This window comes from Pinus tabuliformis, chromosome 9 (genome assembly GCF_031772625.1).
Source record: "Pinus tabuliformis cultivar Carrire ecotype Pingquan chromosome 9, CPIR1, whole genome shotgun sequence".
NCBI lineage: Eukaryota > Viridiplantae > Streptophyta > Pinopsida > Pinales > Pinaceae > Pinus > Pinus tabuliformis.
The window spans coordinates 795705320-795730465 of NC_142307.1; positions in this window are offsets into that span (position 1 = coordinate 795705320).

Genomic DNA, 25146 nt, shown 5'->3' on the forward strand with positions numbered 1-25146 from the left:
ATGTGAAGTGTCTTGAAATTATTTCTAACCAAGATTTTTCTTCTTTGCTGGAACAATCTTCAACAAATTTGAGGAGCTTAATCTTTTAGAGCTCTCTATTAGTTTCCTGAGTTGGATTTCCTCTATTCTAGTTCCCCAATCCTTTATGGTTTCCCACCACTTATGGAGGGTGATCATCTACTTCCACCTTAGCTTCTTGGCATCATATTAAAGTTTCATTAACTTCCTCTAGGGAGTGTGATATCAGGGCCAACTCGTGTGATTGCAATGATGGTTCTAGTGGAGGCAGTCCTTGAGATTACCCTCCTTGACCTCAATTCTCTCATGTTCTCACCATTATTATATTGTAATATATTTTCATGACATACACGGCTCATTAGTGCAACTTAGGATAGTCTCAAATCTTAATTGGATCATACATGTATACAAATTGGTAATGGTACAAGATTTTATTTTAACCTTACTTGTAAACAAGTGTTAATGATACTAAGCAAATCCTTATGTATCTTCTAAATTCACCTCCCATTTCTAGCTAAGTGGGTACTATCATGCACTACCATTCAACACAAATATCTTTCTAGCATCAAATTTCACTTAATACATTAGTATTAATCTTACTTAAAAGAATGTTTATTAACTTTAATTAATCCTATATAATTATTGATTAATTAATTAACCTTTACATAATCAATCACTCTTAGGTAATCAACATTACGCTAAAGTTTAGAAATACCTTAATTAATTACTAAAATTTAATGTTTAAAAGCATAAGAAATAATTTATAAATTTGATTCAAACAATAATTAATTACCTAATAAAAATAAATTTATATATACCTCACAAAATCCTACACACACACACACACACACATATATATGACCATTGCATTAATGAGACACATGGGGCATGTGGACATCCATGCAGGAACATGCCTTACATGATATCCATGTGCCTATCCCACCCTCCCCTCCCAAAACTATATCTAGTATAGGTTTAGTTATTAAGGCCCTTTTTTAAATGTCTTGATTCAACCTCCCTCTAATTTCTCTCTCTATCTCTATTTTTGCATGTGGATCCTCTATGTCTAGTTCTAGCCCCATATGACTTTGTATCAACATTTTGAAATTCTGCACAAAGTTATAGTGTTGATGAAACTACATCTAGTCCATGTGGGTATAACTCTCACCTAGTTTTGAGCTCAATATTTGACCATGTTCCAATTTCATCTAACTCCCATCAATTTGGGACTCAAAAAATTTAATTTTTTTATTTGGAGGGCATAGCATTGTTGTGCCAATGGAAGAAAACTTGATAAGGGGTGCACCATCTACAAGATTAAGAAACTAGGAAATTGAATCCATATTAGTCTAATAGATCCCTTATGTTGTGTGAGAAATATAGGCCATCATATACAATGCAACTCAAGGCATTGAGAGAAGTTTAGGAAAATCGGCAAAAGATCCATCTAGATCTATATGCTTCCAACCCTCTCGTCTTAATGCCAATTAGAAATAGAGGGTTGAGGGTTCCAACATCACTTCCATGAAAAAGGGTTTATTAACAAGTTGAAAACATAATGTTCACAAAGGGTTTAGATAAGGATTTCATATAAGTAGAGGAGATAGGTGAGGAAGGATGGCAAGCTATTTCCATCAATAGGGATAATATGATGGGAGATTATGGAATGAATGAGGGTGGAATAGAAATATTTTGTTTCCATTTTCTTTGAATTTTTCCAATTCATGTTCTTATAATGGTTTTCTAATATTTCATCCCTACCCACTACTCCACGATCACATTATTCTAACTATTCCTTTGCAAGGAGCTATTTTGCATAATATGAAGGTCTTTGATGAATCAAGCTCACTACACATTGCTGGAAATTTCTTTATAAACTATGAACTAGTGGTGTAAATGGTAAAACAAGGGATATACAAGCCTTTACACCCAAATGAGGAAGGGATATGAAGAAGTGGATCATTATAATGGTGGTGGGTATGTTAGAGAAAATAATTCCAACCTTCAATTTTTGTATACTAGTTGTCATAATTAGTTCTAGTTCAGTTTTGGTTAGTTGAGTTCCAGCTGAGTTTTACTCTAGTCATTTATTGATGATGTCTCCTCTATAATATTATTTAACTATTACTAAGTGATTTGAATGGGAGTTCACTCCATTTTCTATTATGAGTTTATTCTTGTATGTTCTTTCATCCTTTGCAATCTTTGTCATGGTATTAGAGTATGAGGTTGCATGAGACTCCTTGAGAGGTGCATTTGAAACATTGGAGGGTAGAGGTCAACAAATTCAAGAGGATACTAAAGAAGCAAGTTGATGCAAATCTAGTGAAGGTCAATAAGCCAGAATCCATTAGTCAAAGGTAGGGGATACAAATTGTTGTGTTCAACTCAAAGAGAAAGTCAATTTTTGTTTGGTGTTTGAGGGATGATGATAATAACACATCCTAGAATCTAGACCATCCCTGAAACAAATTCACCTAAGAAGGTAAAATAGTCACCCTATTTCACACCACTTATATTCTTTTCGGTATAACGCACCCCCTCTTGAATCATCAAAAGGTGCATCAGTGGAAAATTAAAAAAAAAAGAGCATGAAAGTCACTGAGCAATTCAATGAGCACGAACTCATTTGAAGTTATTCATTTGTTTTCATTAATTTTCTTTGGTTAAATGAGGTTCTATTGTTTGAATTGGAAAAGGGCCCATTTAAAAAAATGGGTCATTCAAATTTCTTTTAAATGTTTATTATGTTCTGATTTTACGGCACTATTTCATGTAGGAGAAGTTTTTTTTTTTTCTTAAATCAAAATCACTTCCTTTGATGGTTTTGTTTTAAAAGCAATCATATTTGAGGTAAAAAAAGGCATATTTGAAAATATATTGTTCATATTTACAATTTATATTTTTTCAAATAGAAGGCTTCATTTGAAAGTCATCATGGAACAAGAGCGAAGGTTTAGTGCATAGTAGAAACATGGAGGAAGATTGAGCCACAAATATAAATAGTGGAAAAAATGGATCGAGAGGAGAGAAATATTGTGGTGAAGTTTAGAGAAGCAAAGCCCGGATACAAATGGTAAAAGTGAAGAAGCTAAGTAAGTCAAAGAAATAATAAGAGTTGTTTGAGGTCTATCTAAAAGAGTTGGAATCCAAAAGGAAAAAGAACACCTCTGCAATAAAATGCATCAAGGAATGCATACATGACAACCCCACATTGCAGATGCAAAGAGAGACAAGGAGGATTGGGGTACCCTTGAGAGGAGTTTTGGTGTAAGGGAGAGAAATCAATATGAAAAGGAAGGTGGATATATAGCAACAAATCTACAAAAAGACGAAGATTTTGGTGAGTCCCACTTAAAAGTGGATGATGGCGTTCAGCAACAAGATGAGTCATGATTTTCAAAATCAATAGAGAAAGGGCACATATATTCTCATCAATTCCAATGTGGTCAACCACAAGTGGATGATGATTTAGTGAATCCAACAACAAATCTTGCTGAAGACAATCAAGCTACCATTGAAGTAGTAAATGGTTTGATGGATCCAACAATTAAAATTGTTGATGTTAACTTTGATGAAGAATAGTGGGTGATGAATGGTTTCACATGATAAAAAAAAACATCTTACTGATAAGTTTTTATTTGGTGAGAGAAGCCCACTTGTGTTTGGAATCCAAGTGGAAGGAAACATGTTTGTAGCAACAAAGGTTAGTAAAGAACTGAAAATTAATGCAACTCCAAAGGCAGATAAGGAAGCGACAGAGGTAGAGAAGGAAGTGCAAGAGGAGAAAATCTCATTGCAGAGAACAATGAACATAACCAATATGGTTCAAAATAATTTTTTCATGTAACTTGACATTGATTTTGAGTGTGCAGGTAAATAGGATGATCATGAAGAAGTAACAAAATATGAAGAAGAATGAAATTTCCATGAAACATGGCGAGCAACACCATGTTTTGATGAAGTCTACATAGAAGTTGCAGAAATGAATGTTGAAGACAACCTGGATGATGAATATGTTAATGAAATTTTCATGTATTGGAATCCTAAAGAGATAAAATTTTGTTATGGACTTACGTTGCAATAAATTGATGATCCAAATATTGACGATGAAGGGAAAATAATAGAAGATGACATGTGGTAGTAGTCGACATAAAAGAAATTTTATGAATAAGTAGAGTACATGCATATATAGCCTAAAATAATTTTCTATATTAAAACAATAGAAGAGTTATACCAGCAAATGATGAAACTCAAATTTGAAGGCTACAAAAAAATGACAAAGCTGAAGAAATTCAGAGGATATAGGATCTAGAAGAAAACAAAAAGAAAAACTCTATCCCAAGCACTAATGTCAAAGTATTTGAGTCATTCTAAGCCTAGCTGAGACTCACAACAACAATCACCTTAGTTTAATTTTATGTTATTTTAATTAAGGGGGAGTGTGGGAGAAAATATTTCCAACCACCAGTTCTTGCATGTTAGGTGTTATAATTAGTTATAGTTCAACTTCAGTTAGTTGAGTTCCAGTTGAGTTTTACTCCATTTATTTGTTGGTAGTATCTCCTATGTAATATTATTTAATTATTACTGAGTAACGTGAATGGGAGTCCACTCCACTTTCTATTATGGTTTATTCTCGTCTCTTCTTTCCAGCTTTGTAATATTTGTCAGGGGATTGTCTCTATATTCAAGACTGACAATGATACACTCTATGAAAATCTTCTATAGTGATAGATCTGTATTAGTTTCATAGGTCAATTTGATGCCTTGAATTACAACATTATATTTTCAAGAAAAAAATGTGAATTTTATACAAATGGGTACATTAATGGGAATAATGACATCCAACTTGACTATTATTTCAGATATGTTCTGGTTTGTGGAAGGATTTCTCTTAAAAATATTGATCTATGTAAGGAAAAGATAGAGAAATTAGATAAGAGTTCTTTAGAGGTTTTTTAGGTTCCTATAATACCAGTGTATTCCCTCATTGTTGTTGTCAGTGCAGCCCCCTTATTGTCATTGTTTTTCCCATGTAGTCCTCATATTTTTATTATTGTGCACCATAGAAGCCCACTATTGTTATTGTTGTTCCCTTACATTAGTATTTTTATGCTGGCTCTGATTATATTCTGGCTCCTTAGACTCCTATATATATAAATGAGGTTTTGACATTTGAATCATCCAAGAATTGTTCATATATGTAATGTTCGAAATAATACTGAGAGGGGGGGTGAATCAGTATTATCAAATTCTTTTCAATATATCTTCTTTATTTTTACTTTGAATAATTGATCATTACTTTGTATGTCAGTATCATAAAATAATGAGCAGGAACAAGAAAATCAAATAGTCACACAAAAGAACACCAGATATAAGGTGGAAACCCAATGTGGGTGAAAACCACCTGCTGCAATATGTCTCTATCTTATTTTAATAAGAAACTCCTTTTACAATGATTTTGTACTGGTGCAGTCCTTTACCAGTACGCAGGCTACAACCTGCAGAGAGCTACAACTCTCTCTCTCATTTTCCAGTCTCTCCTGGAAGGGAGCTACAACCCCCTACTTCTTTTCTTTCAAGGACCACTTTTCATTAATTTTCAGACTGGATCCAAGAACATCAAAAACCCATCAACTACACTTGCATCATCAATCTCTGATTTCACCAAAGCCAACATGCATACAGATCTGCAAATATTTCCTTATAACTTTGTAATTGTTCCATACATCAGACATACCCAGATCATAACATGTGTACAATAAAACATGCATCAATAATTCAAACCCAGATTATTAGATTTATAGATCAAGCGTGTGCCACATACCACTATTCCAGCCTTAAGATTTTGACCCATCAATAGAACTTATCCTTCACCTTACGCTCAGGTTCCTTCTTCATTCAGATCCAGATCTGCACCATAACCCAATCACCATATTCCAGATCTAGCACTTTATCAGATATTCAATAATTCAGAAGATGTTTTGCCAAATGATCTCCTTCCTCTTTTATAGCCTTAGTCCTTTCTCAATACCACGGTCCAAAACCATAATAACACAATACCACGGACCCAATACTTGGGATCAACACTTTTGGATGCAATACCACGGACCAAAACCATAGGATCAAAAACTGTCGGACTAATACCATGAACCAACCATGAAAGTGCATGAGATCAACACTTTTGGATGCAATACCATGGACCAAAACCATAGGATCAAAAACTGTCAGACTAATACCATAAACCAACCATGAAAGTGTGTGAACTTTTCTCTTGCATGAAAGTGTGTAAACTTTTCTCTACATGAAATAAACTTTTCTCTGCATAAAAGTGTGTGAACGTTTCTCTACATGAAATAAACTCTTCTCTGCATAAAAGTGTGTGAACTTTTCTCTACATGAAATAAACTTTTCTTTGCATAAAATTGCGTGAACTTTTCTCTACATGGAATAAAATTTTCTCTGCATAAAAGTGTGTGAACTTTTCTCTACATGGAATAAACTTTTCTCTGCATAAAAGTGCGTGAAATTTTCTCTACATGAAGGAAACTTTGTTGCACTATAATTTATCAAATAAATTTGCTGCACTATAATTTATCATTTGTGTGGTTTGCCATCAAGGACAACACTTGTCTCATAATGCCAACATGTAATTTTAAGAAATTTTCCCCCTCACAGAGGATAATTTTTAAGTCGTTGATATATCTATTTGTGAGTTGGTTGCATAACATTTGGTATCAAAGGTTTGGATTTTAGAGTTTAGCTTCTCCAAACAAGACATCTTGGAATTTTAGCTATAGATATTTTTAGAGAAGGCTTCAAAAGCTGAAACTTTTACCATGTGGAGCCGAAATCTCAGACAACTTTGTGTAAAAATATCAGATCTTGGTTCACTATATTTTTCGATATATGGTATAAGGATGTTAGGGCTTTTGCAGGATCCAGAATTTTGTCTCAAACAAATGACCTGGGGAAAATCGTCATAAATTTCATTTCAGGAATCAGATTTGAATTTTATAAAAAGAGGATGAAAGTGCATGGAATTTAGTTTTTCTTGTAGAAATTTCAGAGCCAAAAGTTGAAACGGTGACATGCGGCATCCCATACAACTTCTCTCTACTAAACTAGTCCATAATCAGGTCATCGTGGGATATTTGGAATAACTCTTTCGTGAAGAATCCAATCTCGATCAGACTTGTGGGGTTGTAAAGAGGATGCAAAAAAATACAAAAAAATAAAGTTTAGGACTTGGAGATCTGAAATTACAGAGCTACAATCATTTCAAAATCGAACTCCTAAAAGCAAGAAAAAAGTGTGTATTTCCTTTAGAAATTGCATAAATTTTGTTTCAAAAATCAGTTTGAAGTTATTGAAAGGGCATACTGAAGCAAAAATATCAAAGTTTGATTTAAAATTCCTGAAAGCAAGAAAATGTAAACACCTAGTAAGAAACCAGAAATCTCTACTATGACACATGAAGAAGAGGAAGAAATGCAACATGATGTATCAAAATTATGAGACCAAGTGCAACGAATTTCTCTCTCACAAAGAGTAACCAAAAATGAAATAGAAGCTAAGATGGATAGTTTGAAGAATAGTTTAAAATTATACATGGAAGCTTTGAAGGATGCACAAAAGCAAAAATGAAAGGCAACAAGGAATATTTGAAGAATGGTTTAAAATAATACATGGAAGGTTGACAAAGTTGCTACAAGAAATGCTTCTTAATGGTGAAAAGGTATTAGATGAAACTCAAGATGAGAATAAAAGAAATGTTAATCATGATTTCATAGACTCTAATATTTGATTGAAGACCCACCATATTCTAAAGATCGATATGAGGATGTTTGATGGCAAGGATCCAGTAACATGGATACTAGAAATGGAGCAATATTTTTATCTTCATAATGTGCAACGCACACAAAAGGTATGCATTGCAACTTTATATTTAGAACCCAATCAGTTTGTATGGTATTGATGGATTTTTTCTCATAAACCAGTTGTCACCTGGTCAATTTTTATGGAGGAAATGATAGCACATTATGAGGATACAAAGAAAAACACCTTCTTTAGCCAATTTGATCAATCTCAACCAAAAGATTTCAATGATAGAGCACATTGAGGACTTCCAAAAACTGAATATAGTGGTAAATGATATTACAGAGGAGTATAGGATATGGTGTGTTCATAGGGACTTTAAAAGATAACATCCAACATGAGTTTCAACTTTGGGAACCCGATTCATTGGAGAAGGCATTCAGGTTGGCAAGTAAAATTGAAAGCAAAATTCTAGAAACAAGGAAGCCTACCACTCACAACTATAAAGATGGAAGTGTTGCTTCCCCTAGACTTCCACAACCCACAAGGTTGAAATCACATTAATTGGAAGAAAAAAGAGCAAAAGGTATTTGCTACAATTGTAATAGTAAATACACTAAAGGTCATAAGCATGTTGAGAAGAAATTATTTTACATAGATTGTGAAGAGGAGGAAGAAAAGAAACAAGAAACTTCAAAACAACAGGATATACATCAAGAAACCAACCCTATAGAAAGAAGAAATGAATCCAACCATATCATGTAATGCATTGGCAGGAATTACCACTCCTCAAACTCTCAAGGTATAAGGACATATCAATAATAAAAAGGTAATAGTGCTAACTGATTCAGGTCATACCTGTTAGTGTCAGTCTTTCCAGCCTTCCTCCGGTGATCAAACATGCTCTTACAAAATGATTTTGAAGTGTCAAGGTCAAATTTTGTCATTTTAGTGAGTCTTCAAGCAAAATTTGGTCACTAGGCATTAGGTCTAGGGTTTGCTCTCACTCTTTTCAAAGTTGCCCAAATTCCAATCTATCTCACTATTCAGCTGAGTCTATCATCATTCATAGGGTTTTCATTATCATGTCAGTGTCTAATGAGTCATTTTACACCTTGTTCATGCTTCAGTTGCACCTAGGCAAGCTCATTTCCCTCTCCTAGGGTTTTGAAAGCTAATTTCTCTTGGATGGTCAAATCATTAGCAAAACTTGTATCCTAATGTTCATACACCTTCCCCTATCCTTAAAGTACCTTATCAAACACTTCCCATCCCTTAGATCCACCAAATTCCTCATTTTTGCACAAACCCTAGTTTCTAGCTACAACCTGGCAATTTTCTAGGTTTGGCTTGTGTTTTGCCGTTTTGGACCCCTTCCCCTCGCTCAATCTCTGAGATTCTACGTTCCCCTGCTTCCTAACATCCCTCCCTACTTCCAAAAATTTCCCCAAGAATTTAGAAGCCCCCTATCTCCTTCATTTCGCTCCATTTCGACAAAATCCCTTGTTTCACACATCGGGACAAGTCGCACTCAAATGATGTTCAGAGCAATAAAAGATGAATTTTGGAAAACTGAGAGAGGTTTTTGTCCACAACATGTCAAAGAAGAAAAACCTCCTTCACTTTTTGCACAGGTGTCATGGTTTTAGAGAAATGTCAAAATTGCAATCGTCAGATCCAAGGAGGTTGGCCAAGGCACTAAAACGACAGAAAAAGCCCGATCCACTCCAAGTTTTGGCCAAAGCCTCTTTGACTAAGCATGGTAATTTATTGGGGACTCCCAACCCAAATTTCAAGAAATTTGGAGAAAATTTTGTCAATTGTGAATTTTTTGTGTCAAACACAGGTTTTCCTCCCCAATGGGTCGCGCGCCGCGCGCGACCCTTTCGTTTGGCAACTCCATTTTCAGAAAACTCAACATTTCTAGATTTTTCATGGAAAGTTACACATGCTCAGCCATTACTAGGAAATTTCACCAAGCTTTGGGCCTCCAGAAAGTCAAAAAACAAGCAAAAAATGACTTTCTGCCACATTTTTGACACACAGAAAGCAGTCTTGGGAGATTGCAATTTTTGAGGGGAAAATGACAACCAAATTTATCATTTCCACTTGGGTTGGAAAGTAGACATCCAGACCTTTCCAACAAGCCCACTGTTTCCTCATTTGGACACCTGGAAGTGCCTCAAAAGTGCCTCCAAAGGCGCGCGACCCGTCCAGGAATTGCGCGCGACCCATCAGGCAGTTTGCACAAGAAATCAACCTACAGCTCAGCAAAGCGCAGTTTGACTGGATTTGACTTTTTGGGAGTTGATTTTCATCCTCCTTGTTGTAAATGATGTTATTTTATGATGTTTAGGCACTTATTTATCTCTTCTAGAAGATTCATTCATTAGATAGGTAAAATGTAATGAATGAATTGGTTTCCTAGCTTATAGAGGCAAGTTGTTTTGATTGCCTAGTTTTCAGTGCTTAGTTTAGAATTGGTTGAAACAGCTCCTAGGATAGTGAGATCGACCCCTAGAGGCAGGGAAAGATGTTAGATGGCCTATATTATGTACTTTCTTGGTCATTTTCATGGTTGGACTCTTGAGGGAGAAGCTCTTATTGTATTACTCACTGTATCTCTGCAATTTTTGGCAAAGGAAGACCAGGGTTTTGCATTCTTTTTTGGGATTCTTGTGGTCACACGTGTTGATGGTGTGTTTCTCTTTGTACTTATAAGTGTGTTATGTAAATCATTTCCTTACTTTTCCTTCTGCAAATTAGGCAAATGAAGTGTTAAAGTAGAATTCATGACTGTCATGCTCTGCTTTTAAGTTTGCTTAATATAAATGTTTTCAACTGTTTAAGGGGAACTCAAGGTTATTGCTTGCTCTCCTTAACTCCTCATCGGTCATTCTCATCCATCCATCTCTATCCAAGGCATCAATATTGTTTCCTACCTCGCCCCAAAGAACCCCCTGCGAAAACTGTGTCCAATCCCCGCACCCGAAATTGCCATTCCCCAATTTTCCACCAAAACTTTAAAAATCCCAAATTTAAACCTTTTGATCAGTTTACTAGCCTAAAATCAGTGTTTCCCTATTGGTCATCTCGCCCATTGAAGATCTTTACTGAGATAGACCAGAGAGAGCCCTCTCCTGCCCCGTAGGGCTAGCTACGAGGCTAAGTGGTTTGATGTTGCCTTGAAGTTTACCTTTCTCAGCCTGAGGTGAAATTTCAAGCGCTAACAATACCCATAATTTTATTCATTGTAAGATAGCCAAAGAATTGAATTTCTTCTTATACGAAGAACTAGAGTATCAAGTGATGGTTGAAAATGGAGGAACTACAAATTTCTCTGGAAAGTGTTGTAATATCAAGCTAACTATGGGGGAATGTGTATTGAATAGTCCAATTCTCTCCATTACAATAGGTGGCGTTGATGTTGTACTAGGAGTCCAATGGTTACAATGTTTAGGTATGATAGCTTTTAATTTTCAAAAAAAATTCTTGAATTTTTTTTGGGAAGGAAAAGAAGTGGAATTAATGGGTATCATAGGGAAACCATGAAATATAATCATCTCTAATGGAATTAAAAATATTCTAAAGGAAGAACTACAGGGTGTAATTTCACAGTTGTGTTCACTAGAGGTTCAAACATCAAAATCATCTATTTCTTCAGATATCCAAAAAATATTGGACAAATATTCCAAGTTATCTGAGACACCCAAAGGCCTCTCACCTATTCGTGATCATGATCATGTTATTCATTTGATTCTAGGAAGTGTTAATCCAAACATTAGGCCTTACAGATATCCCTATGGCCTCCCACCTATTCATGATCATGATCATGTTATTCATTTGATTCTAGGAAGTGTTAATCCAAACATCAGGCCTTACAGATATACCTATGCCCAAAATAGTGAAATTTAATTTATGGTTGTAGAAATGCTAGATGCTGGTATAATTCAACCTAGTCAAAGTTCTTTCCCTACTCCAGTAGTATTAGTCAACAAGAATGATGGATCATGACGCATGTGTCCAGATTATAGGGAGCTCAACAAGCTCACTATTAAAGATAAATTTCCCATTCCTGTCATTGATGAATTATTGGATGAATTACATGGAGAAATTTACTTCACCAAGTGAGATCTTCATTCAAGATATCATCAAATAAGAATGTCGACTAAAGACATTCTGAAAACAACATTTAGAACTCATGATATTCATTATAAATTTTTGGTCATGCCTTTTGGCCTTAGCAATGCACCTTCTACATTTCAAGATTTGAGGAATTCCATTTTCAAAGCCTTCCTTAGAAAATTTTTGTTAGTATTTTTTGATGATATACTAATCTACAACAAGGCTTGGAAAGGTCATCTTCAACATGTTGATGGGGTGCTAAACCTACTGGAGGAGAAACAATTAGATGAAAAAACCTCCAAATGTTTCTTTGGAGTACAGGAGGTGGAATATCTGGGTCATATTGTATCTCATGAAGGTTTTATGGTAGACCCTAAAAAATTAAATCCATTTAGGAATGGAAAATACCCACATCCATAAAGCATCTGCAAGGATTTCTCGGGTTGACAGGGTAATACCGTAAGTTTGTTAAGAATTATGGGAGAATAGCAGCACCTCTAACAACATTACTAATGAAAGATGCATTTTCTTGGACTCCAAAAGCAACCAAGACCTTTTAACATCTTAAAGAGGCAATGTGCCAAGCACTAGTCTTAGTTATGCCAAACTTCACAAAAATCTTTGTTGTGGAATGTGATGCCTCAGAAAATCGAATTGGTGTTGTTTTAATGCAAGAGGGGAGACCCATTTCTTTTGAAAGTTGTGTAATCAAAGGAAAGTATTTACACAAAGCTATTTATGAGAATAAAATGTTGGCAATACTACATGCACTTAAGAAATTGCGACCTTACCTAATGGGAAGACACTTCAAGGTAAAAATGGATCATGATAGTCATAAATAATTTTTAGAACAAAGATTATCCTGATAAGAGTAGCAAAAATGGGTAGCAAAGATGTTGGGTTATGAATTTGAAATCATCTACAAAAAAGGGAAGAAAAATGTTGTTGCAGATTAACTCTCAACAAAGGATGAGGATGTGGAAGCATTATTTTGTGCCATTTCTATTGTCCAACCAGATTGGATAACCGAAGAAAGGGATGAATGGAAGAAAGATGAAGAAGTGTGGGAACTCATTCAAAAGTTGCAGGAAGATAGTAGTACATATGATACATTTAGCTCGAAAAATCATTCATTATGGTATAAAGATCATTTATACCTTTGTAAGAATTCCCAACTCAAACAAAAGATTCTTCTGGAATTGTACACTTCTCCCTTAGGAGGGCACTCAGTATTTTTAAAAGCTTACCACAGGGTTAAGAAATAATTTTTTTGGGATGGCCTTAAATCTGATATTCAAAAGTTTGTGGCAGAATGTTTGCTTTTCTAGCAAAATAAAGTTGAAACAATTAAGATCCATACCAAGTCAATGTTGGGAAGAGGTTTCAATGGATTTTATCACAAGTTTACCCAAGTTAGAAGGAAGGAGTGTCATCATCGTGGTAGTTGATAGAATTACCAATTATGCACACTTTTGTGCATTATCTCATCCATTTGGAGCCTATAAATTGCTACTACATTTATGGAAACAATTCAAAAGCTACATGGATGGAGTTATTTTCTTGTCTAGGTACTCAATTAGATCATATATCATCTTATCTTCCTCAATCTCATGGCAAAACTGAGATAGTGAACCCATGTTTGGAAGGATATCTTTGTTGCTTTGTATCTAATAAATAGACATAATGGGTCAAGTGGTTACCTCTGGTTGAATGGTATTATAACACTTCCTTCGATAATGTAGAAAAAATGACCCATTTATGCATATCATCCACCATCCATCACATCATCTTTAAGACAAAATTATAAGGTTCAAGTAGTGGATGATCACATCAAGCATCAACAACAAGTTATCCAACTCTTAAAGGATAACATCACTTTGGCGCAGAATATAATGAAACAACGGGCATATCAACATCGTAGCGAAAGAAGTTTTGATGTAGGTGGCTGGGTATTTTTACGGCAACAAACATACAAACAAATGTCCCTCAATCAATATAGGAAGGATAATAAATTATCGCGAAAGTATTATGGTCCTTACAAGGTGTTGAAAAAGATTGGTACTATGGAATATAAATTGGAGCTTCTTGCATCTTCCTGAGTGCACCATGTTTTCCATGTTTCATGCTTAAATAAGGATATAGGTGACAAGCCCTAGTTCAAACAATATTGCTTGAACTTGATAAGGAAGGAAAAATCTGTTGAAATAAGGAATTACTGACGGGTGTGGGGGGGTTGAATCAATAATTGTGAAACTCTTTTCCTTTTTCTATTATGCTTAGAGTCCCTTATTATATTCTTTTTCTTGTGAGAGTATTCATTCATAAAAGTAGTGAATCAACAATTTCAAATACACATGTTCATACAACAATCACATGAGCAGCACACACACATTTGACAAAGTGTTTTTCACATGGAAACCCAAAGGGAAAAAACAACCAAATCTTTTGTTTGTTTATGGTGTAAATTAAGAAACCACTTAATTACATGTGTTTGTTTGTGGGCACCCACTCAGTGTTTAGGCACCAACCTACTCTTGCCATTTTTCTACTATTTCATACAATTTTCAATCTGAAAGAAGAGACATACACTATTACAATTAAAATACCAAAATGGTTGTTTGCAAGCTCAACTTCTGCACTCTGCCTTTTGGACTCTCATGCAGCAGATCTCTACTTGCTTCTTGCAACAACACCTCTTCTGCTCTCTGCCTCATCTGACAAGGGCTCACTGCTCACTACACTTCAGCACTAGAATCACACAGCTCCACACTTCACTCTTTTTGCACTTACGGTTGTATCACAAAGTATGTTCCTTTGTGCTTCAACCTCACTATCTCTTCGCACACCACACTCTTCTAAGCGCTCTCGCAATATGCTCAACTCCCAATCTCCTCAATTGCAGGTGATGGTTTTGTTTCATTGAGGAACTTTGCACAAGGTAGTCTTTTTTTGTCTACACTTTACCTGCCCAAATGTACCTTGGCATGGATTCCTTTTTCGTTGTTGCATTCCCTGGAAGATTCTTGTCATTGTACCAAATCAGAGGTAGACCTTGTAGTTCTTTGTTTTATAACTATGTAGAGATCCATGTTCAGAAATTAATTCTTAGGTGACCTAGACACTCCTCTAAGAGCCCCATTCTCATTTATTGCTCCACGAAACTAACAATTCATAGAGGTGACCACTCTAATTATCCTTTATCATGACCATTCATGCATGCGAAGAAGCCAAATGCTTCCTTCATTCACCCAAGTTTGTTTTTGCCATAAATGTCATCCTTGATTCCTTGTTACAGAGTCTTTTGCAGGTTTAGCCCATTTCAAGGATCAAATCCCCTAAGTTTTCATTCAATTTAATAGTTGCCAACCCACACACCCTTTAACTTCGTTATATTGCTTCATCGGAGAAACATCATATAGTAACTTTTCCAAGGCAGAATATTATGATGTTGTATTGCCTAATATCCTTGGCTCCCTTTTTCTTCAGCTCCTATGCCAATTGCTTTCTCATAGGACCAAGAGCAATGACCAGGGCTTAACACTGTATTAGAGCTCCTTAGTATCATAACTTTCACAATTGAAATGTTATGATATTTCCCAATCCCTATACACTTAGCTCCTTTAACGCTTAGCTCCTTGAGAATTTTTCTTGCATGGGACTGAGATCTGTAACCTATGGCTTAGCTTTTAAGTGTTAAGGTCTTTTGTTCTTGCCAAGGGCTAATATTTCTTTGTTAACTACTCTGCAACCTTGGTTCTTTGGATTTTCATGACCGAGTGCCAACACAATATCAGAAGCCCCTTCCGTTGTAAGTTTTCAAAGACCATATGCACTGAAGTTACGGGGCATTCATCCTCCAATATGATGCCATTACTCCATGTAGTGACTCCTTAGTAGTCACATGTGTTACCCAAATTTTCCCCATTTCACCACCCAATAATGTTGAGACTACCTGTCATACGTCCTATCATACTGCCACGTCATGCTGACGCCAGATACCACTGCAGCTTCTTGGAGCTAATATTGTGGCTCCATGTGTCCTACCAGAGGGCCCGTCAAAACTTGTTTTTGCAGCTATATCCTTTGTTAACTTTATTCAGAATTCCTTGGCACTTTTTCGTACTATGGGCACTAGCAAATATCATAACTTCTAACAGTTCATCTCTTAATAATTTTTGATACTCCAATACCCTATATGCCAATGTCCCAATATTTCGATGCCCCAATGTGCTGATCTATGGGGTTATGATTTCTGATATGCCGATGTCTTGATGTGATGAACTCCAAGGTTCTGATATTTGATATGTTTCCTGATTCGATATCTCATCCTTCTTAAGGCTGCAAATCCCTAGACTTCAAAAAACCATATTTTTTGATCCAAGAGTCCATTTTTGGACTTCCGCATATCATTGGAAACTATTCTAGAGAGAGTTTCAATAGATAGGGTTCGATGTAGGCTTTGAGTCCATTTTCTGTCTTTGAGATGGTTGCAAACTATCTGCCACACTTTGCTCCTTAACTCTTCTTCTTGTGCTTGGAAAGTTGAACTCCCAACCACCATAGTCATATTTTTATGGCTTCTCCAGTAAACCTACTACTGTGATTATTCTCTACATAAATCTTGTAGATACCATGGACTTCCTCTCCTAACACACAATCATCATGTTGACCCTTGTTGACATAAACGATAACCAAATAAAGGGATGAACGGAAGAATGATGAAGAAGTGTGGGAACTCATTCAAAAGTTGCAGGAAGATCCAAGTACATATGATACATTTAGCTTGAAAAATGATTCATTATTGTATAAATATCGCTTATACCTTTGTAATAATTCCCAACTCAAACAAAAGATTCTTTTGGAATTGTACACCTCTCCCTTAGGAGGATACTCAGTATTTTAAAAACTTACCACATGGTTAAGAAGGAATTTTTTTGGGATGGCCTCAAATATGATATTCAAAAGTTTGTGGCAGAATGTTTTCTTTTCTAGAAAAATAAATTGTAAACAGTTAAGACCTCGGGTCTGTTAAAACATTTATCCATACCAGGTCAATGTTAGGAAGAGGTTTCAATGGATTTTATCACAGGTTTACCCAATTTCGAAGGAAAGAGTGTTGTCATGGTGGTATTTGATAGACTTACCAATTATGCACACTTTTTTGCATTATCTCCTCCATATAGAGCCAGTAAAATTGCTACTAGATTTATGGAAATAATTCAAAAGCTAGATGGGAACCCAAAGATTATTGTGAGCAACAAAGATCCCATTTTCACTAGAAATTTTTGGATGGAATTATTTTCTTGTCTAGGTACTCAATTAGTTCATATATCATCTTAACATCCTCAATCTAGTGGGAAAACTGAGATAGTGAACACATGTTTGGAAGGATATATTTGTTGCTTTGTATCTGATAAACAAACATAATAGGTCAAGTGGTTACCTTTGGTTGAATGGTGGTATAACACTTCCTTCAATATTGTAGAAAAAATGACCCCATTTATGGATATCATCCACCATCCATCACATCATCTTTAAGACAAAATTATAAGGTTCAAGTAGTGCAAGATCACATCGAGCATCAACAACAAGTTCTCCAACTCTTAAAGGATAACATCACTTTGGCGCAGAATATAATGAAACAACAGGCATATCAACATCATAGCAAAAGATGTTTTGAAGTAGGCGACTAGGTATTTTTACGGCAACATCCATACAAACAAATGTCCCTCAATCAATATAAGAAGGATAATAAATTATCACCAAATTATTATGGTCCTTACAAAGTGTTGCAAAAAATTGGTACTATGGAATATAAATTGGAGCTTCTTGCATCTTCCTGAGTGCACCATGTTTTCCATGCTTTATGCTTAAAGACGGTTATAGTTGATAAGCCCCCAGTTCAAAATATATTGCTAGAACTTGACGAGGAAAGAAAAATCTGTTGAAATAAGGAATTACTGAGGGGTGGGGGGGTGTTGAGTCAGTAATTGTGAAACTCTTTTCATTTTTCTATTATGCTTACAATCCCTTCTTATATTCTTTTTCTTGTGAGATCATTCATTCATAAAAGTAGTGAATCAACAATTTCAAATACACATGTTCATACAATAATCACATGAGCAACACACACACATTTGACAAAGTGTTTTTCATGTGGAAACCCAAAGGAAAAAAACAACCAAATTTTCTGTTTGTTTATGTTGTAAGTTAAGAACCCACTTAATTACATGTGTTTTTTTTGGCACCCACTTAGTGTTTAAGCACCAACCTGCTCTTTTAATTGTCCTACAATTTTATATAACTTTCAAACTGAAAACAGAGGCATACACTATTACAATTAAAATACCAAAATGGTTGTTTGCAGGTTCAACTTCCGCACTCTATCTTTTGGACTCTCATGCAGCAGATCTCTACTTGCTTCTCACAAAAACACCTATTATGCACTCTGCATCCTCTGACAAGGGCTCACTGCTCACTACTCTTCAAAACTACTGTCACACTGCTCCACACTTCGCTCTTGCTGAACGTACTATTGTATCACACAGTATGTTCCTTCATGCTTCAACCTCACTGTCTCTTCACACACCACACTCTTCTTAGTGCTCTCACAATATGCTCAACTCCCAATCTCCTCAATTGGAGGTGACGGTTTTGTTTCATTAAGGAACTTTGTTCAAGGTAATCTTTTTTGTCTATACTTTACCTGCCCAAATGTACTTTGGCATGGATTCCTTTTTCGTTGTTGCATCCCTTGGCAGATTCTTGTTATTTTTCCAAATCAGAGATAGACCTTGCAGTTCTTTGTTTCCTAACTACGTAAAGCTCCACGTTTAGAAATTAATTCTCAGGTGACCTACACACTCCTCTAAGAGCCCCATTCTCATTTATTGCTCCACAAAATTTGACATTTCACATAGGTGACCACTCTAATTCTCATTTATCATGACCATTCGTGCACACGAAGAAGCCAAATGCTTCCTTCATTCACCCAAATTTGTCTCTACCATAAATGCCATCCTTGATTCCTTGTTACAGTGTCTTGTGCAGGTTTAGCCCATTTCAAGGATCAACTCCCCTGAGTTTGCATTCAATTTAATAGTTTCTGACCCATACACCCTTTAACTTTGTTGTATTTCTTCATCGAAGAAACGTCTTATTGTAACTTTTCCAAGGTGGAACATTATGATGTTGTACTGCCCAATATCCTTGGCTCCCTTTGTCTTTAGCTCCTCTGCCAGTTTCTTTCTCATAGGACCAAGATAAATTACCAGGGCTTAACATTGTATCAGAGCTCCTTAGTATCATAAATTTCACCATTGAAACGTTATGATATTTCTCAATCCCTATACACTTAGCTCCTTTGATGCTTAGCTCCTTGAGAATTTTTCTTGCATGGGACCAAGAGCTATAACCTATGGCTTAGCTTTTAAGTGCTAACATCTTTTGTTCCTACTAAGGGATAATATTTCTTTCTTAACTACTCTGCAGCCTTAGTTCTTTGGATTTTCATGACCAAGTGCCAACACAATATCAGAAGCCCCTTCCATTGTAATTTTTCAAATACCGTTATCCTCCAATATGATGCCATTACTCCACGTAGTGACTCCTTAGTAGTCACACGCGTTACCCAAATTTGCCCCATTTCACCGCCCAATAATGTTGAAACTGCCCGCCACACGTCTTGTCATACTGCCATGTCATGCTGACACTAGATACCACTACAACTTCTTGGAGCTAATACTGTGGCTCCATGTGTCCTACAAGAGGACCCATCAAACCTTTTTTTGCGACCGTATCCTTTGTTAATTTTATTAGGCATTCCTTGGTGCTTTTTAGTACTATGGGCATTATAGGATATCATAACTTCTAACAATTCATCTCTTAATAATTTATGATACCCCAATACCCTACATGCCGATGTCCTGAAATTTCAATGCCCTAATGTTTTGATATATGGGGTTATGATATCTGATATACTGATGTCTCAATGTGATGAACTCTAGGGTTCTGATATTTGATATGTTTCCTGATTCGATATCTCATCCTTCTTAAGGCTGCAAATCCCTAGACTTCAAAAAACCATATGGTTTGATCCAAGAGTCCATTTTTGGACTTCCTCATATCATTGGAAAACTATTCTAGAGAACTTTTCATTAGATAGGGTTTGATGTAGGCTTTGAGTCCATTTTCTACCTTTGAGATGGTGGCAAACTATCTGCCACACTTTTCTCCTTAACTCTTCTTCCTGTGCTTGGAAAGTTGAACTCCCAACCACCATAGTCATATTTTTATGGCTTCTCTAGTAAACCTACTACTGTGATTATTCTCTACTTAAATCTTGTAGATACCATGGACTTCCTCTCCTAACACCCAATCATCATGTTGAACCTTGTTGACATAAATGAAAACACTAACAAACCACCCATACACCACCAATTGTCTAACAGTATCCCCCTTTGCAATTGATGGAAACACCAAAAGCTCCCTCTCAGGCTAGGCATGGTCTACTTTGATGCCAATCTTCTCACCATTTGACATCAATGGAAGATAATACTTCTTGAATACTCCCACTGAACCATTGTAGCCTACTCTCGCATGAGTCCACATTCTCGGTAGCTGCCACCACCTACCAAAATGAAGTCATTTGGAGGGATGAGTCATAAATCCTATCTATTTCCTAAGATATTCAAATGGTTCTCTTGCCAATGGCTTAGTAAATATATCTTCTAATTTCTCTTTGGTGGCCACATACTCAAGTCTGGCAATATTGGTTGCAACCTGCTCCCTCAAGAAATGGAACTTGATATGAATATGTGTAGTCTTGGAATGCATGACTAGATTTTTGGAGATACTGATGGCACTTGTGTTGTCACACATTATTGGAATGGGATCAGTAATCTCTACCTAAATATATTTCAAGGTTTTCTTCATCCACAATATCTGTGTACAACAGGTAACAATAAAAATAGACTCTACTTCAGCAATTGACAAATAAATGGAAGCGTGTTTCTTGCTGACAGATGACACCAAGAATTTTCCCAGGACGAAATTAGTTGCACCATAAGTACTCTTCCTATCATCAAGGCTTCCAACCCAATTTTCATCTGTGTAGGAATTAAAACTGAATCCTTCACTCTTATCATACCATAGTCCACACTATATTGTTCCTTGAAGATATTTGAAAATCCTCTTGATAACAACAACATGACTGTCATGTAGGAAGGCCTGAAATACAAACACAAGGCCCACTTCTTGCCTGATATATGGCCTTGATGTTGTAAGATACAATAAGATTCTTATTATTGATCTGTATTCAGTCTGATTTATTGACGATGTTCCATATTCTTTGCACAACTCGCAGCCTATAGTGATGGGTGTGCTAGCTAGTTTGCAATCTTCTAGCCCAAATTTCTTCAGAGTTTCCTTGAGATATTTGGATTGGGATATAAACACTCCTTGTGGAGACTGAGTAATTTGAGAAACCAGGAAGAAGGAAAACTCTCTGATCATTGACATTTCAAATTTTGTTTGCATACCCTTTGAAAATTAATGCCCCAATTGTTTCATATCGGTACCAAATATTATATCATCCACATACATAAATTCTATCAATAGATGGTCACCTTTAGACTTTACATATAGGTTAATATCAACTCTCCCTTTCTTAAACCCTTGTTACTGGAGGTGCTTATCCATTTTTTCTTACCAAGCTCTCGAACCATGTTTTATTCCGTACATGTCCTTCTTTAGTTTTCATATGAACCCTTCATTGGAGGTGAGTATAAATCCTTCAGGCTGCTCAATATAAACTTCTTCTTCTAAATCACCATTGAGAAATGTAGACTTCACATCCATATGACATACCTTGATATTATTTTGGATGGAAAGAGAAAGAAAGATCTTGATTGGCTCCAGTCAATCTACTGGTGCAAAGGTTTCTTCGAAATCTACCCCTTTTATTTGGGCATATCCTTTGTAAACCAATCGATCTTTGTTCTTGATTACTTGACCTTTTTCATTTAGTTTTTTCTTGAAAACCCATTTGGTTAAAATAACATTTTTTCTCTCTAGGCCTTTTAATGAACTCCTAGGTGTCATTCTTTTCAACTTGATCAAGTTCTTCATTCATAGCTTTCACCTATAACTTGTCTTCACTTACTTGACATGGGTTCTTGGATTTTATCTGTGATAACAGATCCAGATTCACATGACTTGTACTTCCAAAATGCTTCCTCTTGGTTTGGACACCATGTATTTGATCTCCAAGTATCTAACCCTCAAAATGTTCCTTGTGTACATACATGGAGGGTGTTTATGGTCTGGAAGTTGTGCCTACCTCCTCACCTTCACTATCTGAATATGTTTCCTCCAGATCCATGAACCTCAAATCTGAACTTTCTTCATCATCTGAGTTCATATTTCTTTTAGAGTACTCATATTGTGAACCTACTTCATCTGCTATAATTTGTCAATGAAATCCTCAATATTCTTTTTCTGCTTGTTGTAACACTTATATCCATTTCTTCAAGTAGAGTACTTGAGGAATATACCTTCGTCAATGCATGAATAAAACTTTCTAGGATTCTTATCATTCCTTTTGATGAAGCATTTTATTCCAAAAAACTTGAGGTGTTTAACTGATGCAGATCTTCCCTTCCACGACTCATAGGGAGTTTTATCACTATTAGTCCTTATTTGAGTTTTGTTTGATGGATATACTGCTACCTAGGCTAATTCTCCCCAGAAGTGGTGAGGCACTTCTACCTCATCCAACATTTCTTTGGCCCTACTGCTCTTTTGTCTTCATTAACTCTTTCATTATTATCATTCCCATGGCTTTTTGGTTCTTCAAATCCTATGGACCTGAAGTTTATATTCCCCATAGAAGATTCTTTCGACTTAGAGTATCCCAGACTAATTTTGATTACTGAGGGCCTTTGACTATTTAGGATCTGATCTAGTCTCCTTGACCCTTGGGAATTTTTTTCATTTAAACCCCTCTCAGTCTTTGTTCTCTCAAGGTCAGTTCTCAAAGAGACAACCTCTACTTCAAGACTCTGACAATTCTCTTCCCATTCTTGGATCAGATCTTGAAGTACCTCTTCTTTTTGTTTAGCCTCCTCCATTTTAACTTTCAAGGAAAGAATATCATATTTACATGTATGTGGGAATGTTTCCCTTTTTAATTTGAGTAGCTCCTATTTCAAATGATTCTTCTCCACTTATAGTCTCTCATAGGTTCCTTGTTTTTCTTCTAGTAGACAAACTATACTATCCTTTCTTTTGATAGCTTCCTGAAGGTTTTCTTTTTGATAGGAAAACTCCTAATTGTTAGATTTATAAATACCTTCCTCTATATGTTGTAACTATTCCTTCAACTACTTATTCTTCTTCCTAGATTCCTTTAACTCATCAAGGGCACTGATGAGTTCCCCTTAGAGATCTACTACTCCTTGTTCTTCCCCTTCATAGTCCATAATACCTTAATTATTAGAGCTTTTTTTGAAATCTATAATAAGATACTTATCTGACTCATTCTCTGATGGGTTTTCACTATCTAGCTCTGTTGCTGAGCTATCCTCTTTGGAGTAGAACCCCTTTTTATTATAGGACCTTTTCTTAGTATGTGTCTAAGACTTGTTTCCAAATTTCAAATCCTCTTCCTTTTTAGCCTTTTCTTTATAAGGGAATTTGGACGAGAAATGTCCAACTCTTACACAGTCAAAAAACTTAAAGGGAAACTTCCCTTTATATCTTCCAAATCCACACTTTGGTTTTCTGGCTAGTTGAGCCAGCTCGTGATAAGATTCACAGTTGGAGCAATCTTGATTATCTTTAGGCTCCTTAGACTTTCTGGAGACTTTGAATGTTTCTTCCTTTGGTTTTGACTATTCTATTCCTACTCTCATCTCATAGGCTATGAGAGTACCATGCAACTGATCCATCTTGACCCATTCCTTCAATTGGTGAGAATTCGCCATTAAATATCATGGGTATAGATCTTAGTATTTTGTGAACAATCATCTCTTCCTTGACCTATTCACCAAGTCCTCTAATAATATTAGTATCTTCATCAACTCTAACAAAGTATTCTGCTATGCTTTCATTTTCACTCATTCTCAAGCTCTCAAACCTCATTCCAAAAGTCTGAAGTTTCTCCTTCTTAAATTTGTCATCTCCTTCATGACTCTGATTAAGCTCCACCCCCACTTCCTTTGTAGACCTACAGTGCATAACTTTTACAAGTTTTTCTTGACTAAGGCTGCAAATATTGACATTCTTGGCTTTAGCATTGTTCCCATATAATGTTTTACCATCTACATCAGTGGGAGGAATATCATGGACACTGTAGTCTACTAGTACTAAAGTCTAAACATATACTCCCTAGGCATAACATATGATCCCATTCTCACTTTCCAAAAGTTATAGTTTGTCCCATCAAAGATAGGTATTCTGTTTGAGTAAGCCTATTGATTGTCTTTCCTAGACGTAATTTCTTATAGGTCTACCTTCCAATGATCAGACTGTTTCTGAAGGAACTTGGCTCTAATACCAATTGTTGAAATAAGGAATTGTTGAAGGGGGGGTGGGGTGAGATTAGTAATTGTGAAACTCTTTTCATTTTTCTATTATGCTTATATTCCCTTCTTATATTATTTTACTTGTGAGAGAATTCATTCATAAAAGTAGTGAATCAACAATTTCAAGCAAACATGTTCATACAATAATCACATGAGCAACACACACACATTTGACACAATGTTTTTCACATGGAACCCAAAGGGAAAAAACCAAAAAATTTGTTGTTTGTTTATGATGTAAATTAAGCACCCACTTAATTATAACTATTTCTTTGTGAGATTCCACTCACAAGAGGCACAAAACCTCTTTGGTAAGCAAGCACCAACTTGCCAATAGCCACCAACCTCTTTATTATGTAGGCATCAACCAACTCTTACCATTATTCTACTATTTCATACAATTTTCAAACTAAAAATAGAGGCATACAATATTACAAGTAAAATACCAAAATGGTTGTTTGAAGATTCAACTTTTGTACTCTGTCTTTTGTGCTCTCATGCAAAAAACCTCTACTTGCTTCTCACAGCAATAAACTCTTATGTGCTCTGCATCCTCTGACAATGGCTTACTACTAGCTGCTCTTTAGCACTACCCTCA